The sequence below is a fragment of the Zingiber officinale genome, chromosome 11A (assembly GCF_018446385.1).
Source record: "Zingiber officinale cultivar Zhangliang chromosome 11A, Zo_v1.1, whole genome shotgun sequence".
NCBI lineage: Eukaryota > Viridiplantae > Streptophyta > Magnoliopsida > Zingiberales > Zingiberaceae > Zingiber > Zingiber officinale.
The window spans coordinates 19591878-19601380 of NC_056006.1; the positions used below are offsets into that span (position 1 = coordinate 19591878).

The 9503-nt window shown below is 44.3% G+C and overlaps 1 long non-coding RNA gene across 1 annotated transcript; it reads right to left on the bottom strand.

Annotated features, from left to right (window-relative positions):
- Nucleotides 1-8319: 8319 nt before the first annotated feature.
- On the bottom strand, nt 8320-9226 carry LOC122032372. Its single transcript, XR_006126055.1, has 3 exons — nt 8689-9226; nt 8523-8604; nt 8320-8368 (listed from the first exon to the last, which is right to left on the bottom strand). It is a non-coding gene; the product is annotated as an uncharacterized LOC122032372 (long non-coding RNA).
- Between the last annotated feature and the right edge of the window lie 277 nt (nt 9227-9503).

A 9503-nucleotide genomic window follows, 5' to 3' on the forward strand; every position in this document is an offset into this window, starting at 1 on the left:
AACGAGGTTCGGAGATAAACTCCTACTCCTCGGCGTGTCCGTAAGGTGGACGAAGCCTATCAATCCGTCGGTGGATGAGTCCCCGGAAAACCGGCTAATAAGAACTCCTTCTGGGTGGAGAAACCTCACCACAATATCTCTTGCAACAGCAAGAATGAAGTACAGAAATACAGCGAGAAATACAGACAATATGAATGTAAAACGCTTGCCTTCGACTGGTTTCCGTTGACGAAGCAGCAACTTCACGGAAGAACAGCAGCAGCTGACCAGCCAGGGAAGCTCACACGAAGCTTCAGAAACAAAGAGCTCAGCAAAGCTCAAATCACAGTCTCGTGAGGAAGAGAGTATATCTCTCTTTCGTCTACTGTAGCGGTCTTATACCTGCTCCTGCGAGGAAGACAAAGAAGACACAAATCTAGCCGTTGGGTCGCAACGGCTAGTGCATGGACCGATCAGGCTTCAGCCTGATCGGTCCAGATCCTCTCTGATCGGTCTTGGGGACCGATCAGGACCTGTGCTGATCAGTCCCCAGACCGATCAGCCCTCTTCACAGAGAACTCGCACTCGCCCAAGTTCTCTGATCGTCTCCTGATCGGTCTGTGGACCGATCAGGGTGCATGTGGATCGGTCCACAGACCGATCCCCTCCTTTTTTCTTTGCCTTCTGTTCGCTTTCTGATCGGTCTGCAGACCGATCAGATATCATACAGTAGCATACTGTTTGGTTACTGATCGGTCACCAGACCGATCAGATAACCCAGTGTATCACTGGATCGATCCACTGATCGATCCAGAGCTCGGTTTTTGCCCAAACCAAGTCCAAACCAATACCCGGTCAACCTTGACCTGTTGGTACATCATGCTTAGCATCCGGTCACTCCCTTGACCTGCTAAGACTCCCCACCAAGTGTCCGGTCAATCCCTTTGACCCACTTGGACTTTTCTCTTCGTGTCAAGTATCCGGTCACTCTCTTGACCTACTTGACCTTCTCAACACCAGATGTCCGATCACCCTTGATCCATCTGGATTTTCCCTTGCCCGGCTTCACTCACCAGGACTTTCACCTAGCTTCACTCACTAGGGTTTTCACCTGGCTTCACTCACCAGGACTTTCCATACTGCCTAACATCCCAGTTAGGACTTTCCCACTGCCTGGCTTCACTCACCAGGACTTTCCACCTGCCTAACATCCCAGTTAGGACTTTCCCACTGCCTGGCTTCACTCACCAGGACTTTCCTCCTGCCTAACATCCCAGTTAGGACTTTCCCTCGTGCCAAACTCCCTGCTTGGACTTCTCCGTGCCAAGTCTCCATTCTTGGACTTTTCCAGTGCCAAGTCTCCATACTTGGACTTTTCCCGTGCCAAGTCTCCACACTTGGACTTTTCGCGTGCCAAGCTCCCTGCTTGGACTTTTCCAGTGCCAAGTTCCCTGCTTGGACTTTTTCCGTTGCCAAGTCTCCATACTTGGACTCTTTCCCGAATCAGGTCAACCAGGTCAACATTGACCTACGGTTGCACCAATAATCTCCCAAACATCTATTCTTGTCCCATATCAAGAATACAACTCTTTCACGAGTGTCAACCATCAAAATACAACTCAACTAGGTCAACCTTGACCTAAGGTTCCACCAACAATCTTCCTAAGTCAAACATCAAAATACAACTCGAGTCAGGTCAACTCGAGTCAGGTCAACCAGGTCAGGTTGCACCAACAATCTCCCCCTTTTTAATGTTTGACAAAACCATAATCAAGTTAGGTTAATCCGATAACCTAACTTAGGTTTCCCAATGTTCTTCAATGCTCTTCCTTGAACATTCTCCCTTTCTCCCCCGACATCTCTCCCCCTTTTTGACACACATCAAAAAGAGGGAATCAAGGTCAAGAGTTTCTTCATAATGAAAGTCCCATACCTTTCATTGAAACTCTTAATTTCCCCCTTGATACTAAACACAACAATAAACTTAGTGATAATCCCATATCACTCAAGTCTTTAGGAGTAAAAACTCCCCCTAAAAGTCAACTCCCCCTTGACCATTGCACCAACAATGTCTTGGAGAGTTTCACACCTTTAGAAATCCAACACACCACCTTCCCGAGCTGAAATTTCAGACAACCAGTCGAAAATCAGCAAATTCAGCACGCCTGATCGGTCACCGGACCGATCAGGACCCCTCTGGATCGGTCCCCAGACCGATCCAGCCTTCCCTGGATCGGTCCAGTGACCGATCCAGCTTTGGACAGATTCGAGTTCTGATTTCCTTCTCCCGAAATTCAGAAACTCACAACAAATTCCAGAAAATTCCAAAAATTAAGAAATTTTGAGGATACATTCCTCATAACATATACTATCAAGGAAAAATAGTTTTCTATGAAAATAGATTCCATTTTTCAATCTTGATACAAAGTTCAAAAGACTTTGAAATAGTTCAAAGTTAAGTAAACTTTATATCACAATGTTCAATGATGAATGTTATCACTAGAATGACTTCATCAAGGTTTTTCAAATCAATTTTGAAATGATTTTAAACCCTTTTAATTTAGGACCATAATCTTAGGGCTAAATGTACATGACTTGTACACAAGCTTTCCCTATGATCCTCCATTTCTTGAATTAGGCTCATCTAGGTACAAGAACTATGCACCTTGATCCTAATTCATGATCATAATATCTCACACACATCTAAAGTGTATCAAACACATCCATGGTAATTTTGATGTGAGATATGGGTTTAGGTATCTTAGACTAAGGTCTTATGTATTTTCTAAACACAAATTTGATCTCAATATCAAAATATGTTTTTCATCCTTAAATCAATTCAATTGATTATTAATGCAAGAGATGATGACATGGCATAAAATGGTATCATAAATGAAAACATGTGCCAATGTCATGATGTCATGGCATAAAGTATGAAACTTAAATAAACATGACATAACAACTAGCCTAAGCATTATCATGACATTTCAAATGATAATAAAACTAAACATGATGTCATGACTTGTGAGGGCAAACAATCAAGGCAAGATTTAGCATAAATAAATATACCTAGATTACCTATCTAAGTATCCTTAACCACTTGGCTAACTTCAAATTTAATCCTAGATTGTCCCAAAATGCCAAAATCCTAATTTTGACACTTCTTGAACTCTAGATTAATTCATGTCACTTAAAGATCAAATTTATCCTCAAAACTTGGCATGTTTCATTTTTTTTTCGAGAGTTCTCTAGATTTTCCCAAATTGTGCCAATTGAGATTAAAAATGAAATTTTCAATCTTTAGGCACATTTAACTCTTCCAAGGAGTAAATATTAATGATTGTTCCATTTCATTTTCAAAGGTTCCCAAAAACCTTGAAAATGCTCCTTGAATGTCAATTTCCTCAAAGTTGGGTTAACTACCCTTCTAATCGGAGTTGACACTCTCTAACCCATCTATGGGGTAGAGAAGATGCTCCTAGGAACCCAATACCTATTAGAGCTCATTGGGTTCACTAAATATTCACTAGGGATAACTTCCCTAGCAACCCTCCTAATGACCCTCTTAGGCTTTAAAGCCTTGGTCATTTGGGTCTCATCAAGGTCAACTATGGGGGTGACTCCCCTTGTGACCTTGGTAATGGTCTTCCTAGCCCTAGGTTTTGTTCCATAATCGAATGAAACATTATGATAAGTGGGCTTGAGCAATTGGGACTTAGGTTTGTGACCCAAACCTTTCTTGTCCTTGGATTTGGGTTTTTGACCCTTAAACCCTAGAGATGACTTCTCCAAGTTCTTAAGAGCCTTTTCCAAAGTATCAAGTCTTGACCTCAAGACTTGATTCTCCTTCTCTAATACCTCAATTTTTAATTTTTCATTTTTCTTTGAGGTATTCCTAGGCATATGTCTAGATGATTTGGGATTTCTATCTAGGTTTCCCTTAACCTTAGATGAGTTAATCCTAGGGTTGGCTTTCCTAGTGTTATCCTTATCTAGACTAACATCTTTGGCACCTAAGCACATATATTGGTTCCTAGAATTATCATGCTTATCATTCTTGACAATTGCAATAAAACTACTAGCATGAGTCTTATTATTATTGCAAGAGTGTGCCTTAAATGTTACCTTAGGGTTTGCCTTAGCTCCCCCTATCGACGTGCTCGGTCTCTTGTCCTTGTGAGATTGCCTCCCCCTCGGACATTGACTCCGATAATGTCCCCTTCGCTTGCATTGGAAGCACACCACGTGCTCCTTGCCCTTGCGTGTTGGGACTCCGACTTCCTTGACCTTTGGTGCCGGTGGAGTCTTTCTAACCCTCTTTGGACACTTACTCTTGTAGTGCCCAAACTTCCTACACTCAAAACACATTATGTGTAATTTGCTTGAAATCACAGTGTTTGAGTTACCTAGGGTTGTGGATGTAGATGAGCTTTCTTCTTCATCCCTTCCGGAGGTAGATGCCTCTTCTTGCTCGGATCTTGAGCAAGAGCTCTCCTCCTCTTCTTCCTTGGATGTTGAGTAGCCCTCAACTCCCAATTCGCTTCCTCCATGATGTGAGCTACTTGGCTCACTAGGCTCCTCTTCATGGAATTTTGCCAAATTGTTCCACAACTCCTTGGCGTTGTTGTACCTATCTATCTTGCACAAAACATTATTAGGTAAAGCAAATTCAATAATTTTTGTTACCTTGTCATTGATTTCGGATTGTCGGATTTGCTCTTTCGTCCACTCCTTCTTCTTGATAGGTTTTCCTTCCTCATCCATCGGAGGGGAAAACCCTTCTTGTACACAAAACCAATTTAACATATTAGTCCTAAGAAAATACATCATCCTTACCTTCCAATATGTGAAGTTGTCGTGAGACTCGTAGAAGGGTTGAATCGTGACATCTTCTCCATAGAGATCCATCTCTAGCCCGTGCTCCCCCGGGTGTTGATCTGTCGAAGAGCGGCCTTGCTCTGATACCACTTGTTAGGATCGTTCGTACTCGGCTAGAGAGGGGGGTGTGAATAGCCGCCCCAAATTCTCGCGTTCTTCCTACAGTTAGGGTTAGTCGCAGCGGAAATACAAGGAAGAAACTAAGGAGAAGAAAAACAAACCGATGTAACGAGGTTCGGAGATAAACTCCTACTCCTCGGCGTGTCCGTAAGGTGGACGAAGCCTATCAATCCGTCGGTGGATGAGTCCCCGGAAAATCGGCTAATAAGAACTCCTTCTGGGTGGAGAAACCTCACTACAATATCTCTTGCAACAGCAAGAATGAAGTACAGAAATACAGCAAGAAATACAGACAATATGAATGTAAAACGCCTTGGAAGCAGCAACTTCACGGAAGAACAGCAGCAGCTGACCAGCCAGGGAAGCTCACACGAAGCTTCAGAAACAAAGAGCTCAGCAAAGCTCAAATCACAGTCTCGTGAGGAAGAGAGTATATCTCTCTTTCGTCTACTGTAGCGGTCTTATACCTGCTCCTGCGAGGAAGACAAAGAAGACACAAATCTAGCCGTTGGGTCGCAACGGCTAGTGCGTGGACCGATCAGGTCCAGATCCTCTCCGATCGGTCTTGGGGACCGATCAGGACTATCGGTCCCACCGATCGCCTCTTCACAGAACTCGCACTCGCCCAAGTTCTTCGATCGTCTCTGATCGGTCGTGGACCGATCGAGGTATGGATCGGTCCAGGCCGATCCTCCTTTTCTTTGCCTTACGTTCGATCGGTGCGGACCGATCGATATCACAAGATAGCATCTTTGTTTGACCGATCGGTCACCGATCGATAACCGATGTATCAACGGATCGATCCACCGATCGATCCGATGAGTCCCCGCAAACAGTCCAACCAATCCGGTCAACCTTGACTGTTGGTACATCATGCTTAGCATCCGGTCACTCACCGCTAAGACTCCCCCCAAGTGTGGTCCTCCTTCACCCACTTGGACTTTTTCTCTTCGTGTCAAGCATCCGGTCACTCTCTTGACCTGCTCGACCTTCTCAACACCGATGTCCGATCACCCTTGATCCATCTGGATTTTCCTTGCGGCTTCACTCACCGGGACTTTCACCTAGCTTCACTCACTAGGGTTTTCACCGCTTCACTCACCGGGACTTTCCATACTGCCTAACATCCCAGCTAGGACTTTCCCACCGCCCAGCTTCACTCACTGGACTTTCCCACCGCCTAACATCCCAGCTAGGACTTTCCCACTCTGGCTTCACTCACCGGACTTTCCTCCCGCCTAACATCCCGCTTGGACTTTCCTCGTGCCAAACTCCCCGCTTGGACTTCTCCGTGCCAAGTCTCCATTCTTGGACTTTTCCAGGCCAAGTCTCCATACTTGACTTTTCCGTGCCAAGTCTCCACACTTGACTTTTCGCGCTAAGCTCCTGCTTGGACTTTTCCAAAGAAGTTCCCCGCTTGACTTTTTTCCGCAAGTCTCCATACTTGGACTCTTTCCCGAATCAGGTCAACCAGGTCAACATTGACCTACGGTTGCACCAATAATCTCCCAAACATCTATTCTTGTCCCATATCAAGAATACAACTCTTTCACGAGTGTCAACCATCAAAATACAACTCAACTAGGTCAACCTTGACCTAAGGTTGCACCAACAATCTTCCTAAGTCAAACATCAAAATACAACTCGAGTCAGGTCAACTCGAGTCAGGTCAACCAGGTCAGGTTGCACCAACACTACTGTCTATAATTGTGTGTCATTTATGATACGTGTTGTAGTTTCTTGTGATATTTCATCTTGTACAGTTGGTACTAGATTAGACATGTCCTTTATAATTTCTTTAAGAACAAATTTACTTATGGGCTTGTGGATTATTACATAGTCCTTTTGTCACGCACCGGAGGAGTCCCTGTCCGAAGAAATTTCGGCAGCACCTCCCTTGTACGGCGGACAATCTGAAAGTTTCTACAATCACTATATACCTCAGCCACATGCGGCTGGAATAATAACATGTAAATAAACCATCACCACGCAGTTTATATAGAAACAAACAAAGCAGTAATAAGATGACTTGAAAACAACCCTACTCAACTACACTCGTAAAACACAGATCCAACCAACTCACCTCTTCTGCCGTCCAGGCAGGCATGTAGTAGAACAAAACCAAATCATACCAAAATCCATCGACAAATATAATCCATACAAGCTCCAAGTATCTAAACAATACAAGATCAAAACATAATCTAAAACATAAAATCAAAAGATAAGTAAACAGTCTTGTGGCTCCAGGGGACTAGCACTACGTGCAGTGGGGACTAGCGACTGGAACTGCTCTGGACAGCCTCAACCTGAAAATATAACAACAATGGAGGCGGGGTGAGTCCAACACTCAGCAGGTACAACTGATATGCAAAATAAAGTAAATAACAGACAACACTAATCATGCGTACAGTCTCCTGAATACGAGAAGGATAAATGCAACTGTAACGAAAACAGGAGAAAACCGTACTAACTAGGATCAAGGTAAAAGATATCCGGGCACGGGGATCAGTGTCTTACACGGCCGTGACGCCTCAATCATATCGATCCTCATACCCCCGTCTCAAACCATCCTCACACAAGTTCCCAAAGTGCTACCACCCATCTCCCACATTCATCTCATTCAAATCTACCTCTGCCATCATCCGTGATGTCGAATATCATAACTCTCATCAAATCATAAATGGGGAGTGAATGTCATCTCCAAGACACCGACGGAGGGATCTCTGCCCGCCACCACACCGAGTCACACTACCCATGAGCGGACCAACGGAGCAAACAAAGTCAAACTGCACACAACGTTGCTGCTACACTAAACCAAGAGCAGAGTGAACAGATCACGTACCACTGCCGATGCACTCAACGGAGCCAAACAGCAGAACTGCCACACACCTGTCTGATATACCACTAACCCATGAGTGGTGGTGTGTACAGATACATGTAACTGGCGATGTGCTCACAATAATGGAGCAGACAATCGCACAGCATGCAATCATGCAAGATGATGCATGACACTAAACATGACAATATCACAAATAGCATAGCATGCTCTATACATATGTATAAGATGTGTACTACAAGATAACGAATCAAATAGAAGGTACACAAACAGATAGGGTATCAAATAAACCCTAGGTTCTGAACATAATATATCATATGGTTGGGTCACTACCTAAAGCATGTATGGTCAGATAAATAATAACATGCAGTGCATAATAAGTAAACAAACAACATGTAACAGATCATGTAGTGACCAACCGAAACAAATGGAAAACACAATCATTGCTATATGTTAAACACTTTATTATGCATATCAAAAGACGTAAGTCAAAGTACCCGCTTCCAATAAAGTGGTCCAATCCGGTAATCGAGATACTCGTCTCGCGTCAAAACCCTAAGTCACGAACAATCAAATATATTTTATTTAGCTACAATTTACATAAATAGCTAAATAAATTCTTAAGATCTATTTAGGACAAACCCTAAACTAACCTACTAACCATATAATCCAAATTCACTACAAAATGTTTCACGATCCTACACTTTACCTCAAATCACAGTCGCTGTGGAAACCAGGTGCTACTGGAGGGAATTTCTACCAGAAATCCCACAGAACAAAACCTTGCCTCACTGAAAACCACCGGATACAGAGGACAAGATTAGAATCCAACACATCAACCTATCACCAACACAAGTTTAATTTGACCTCCTTACCACAGATAAGTGTCAACAGTGCAAGGACCAATGATGGCACAGATCCATTATCGCGTGGAAGCACGGAAGAAGGCACTGACTCAATCTGGTGGCACCGGACCAAAGAAGGGTTTGTAGATGGCACGATAGAACTTGGTGATCAACCTTGTCCTCGGCGCACACTCCCTATCCCCGGTGATCTAGGGCACGAGTCGCTGTGAGGAAGGCTCGACTCTGATGAGAGGAGATCGGGGAATTAGGGCACGGTGTGGAGGAGGCCGACACAGAGGAGATCGGAGAGGGGCGGTGGCGCTAGGTCGAACCTAGTGGCCGGCAAGGTCTCGGGAAGAAGAAAGGAGGGAGTCGCGGTGGCCGGCGCTGCTTCGGTCCAGAGAGGGCAGCGGTGACGCTGTGCAAAGGCTAGGGCAGAAGAGGAGAGGAGTTCGACTCGGGGGGAGGAAGAAGAAGTCGGTGCGATGGGGAGAGGAAAGGAACTGCCGCGGACAGTTAGGGCCGGCGTCGGCCGCAAGAGATGAAAAGAGGCGCGAGTGAGGGCACGGGGTTTTGGCGAGGAAAAGAATAAAGGAAAAGAAATAAGAAAACGAAAAAGGAATTTATAAAATAAATAATTCCTCGCTTAAATGGGTAGCCTAAACAAGCTTTTCCCCGTGCCCTGTTTTTATCACCGTTAACTCATCCTTACGAGCTTCGAAAAATTCCCGGAAAATTTCCAAAAATTTCGGAAAATTCCTTTATTAATATTCGCCTATTTTCGGTATTTTACATTCTCCCCCACTAATAAAAATTTGGTCCCCAAATTTCGTTATCTACCATCA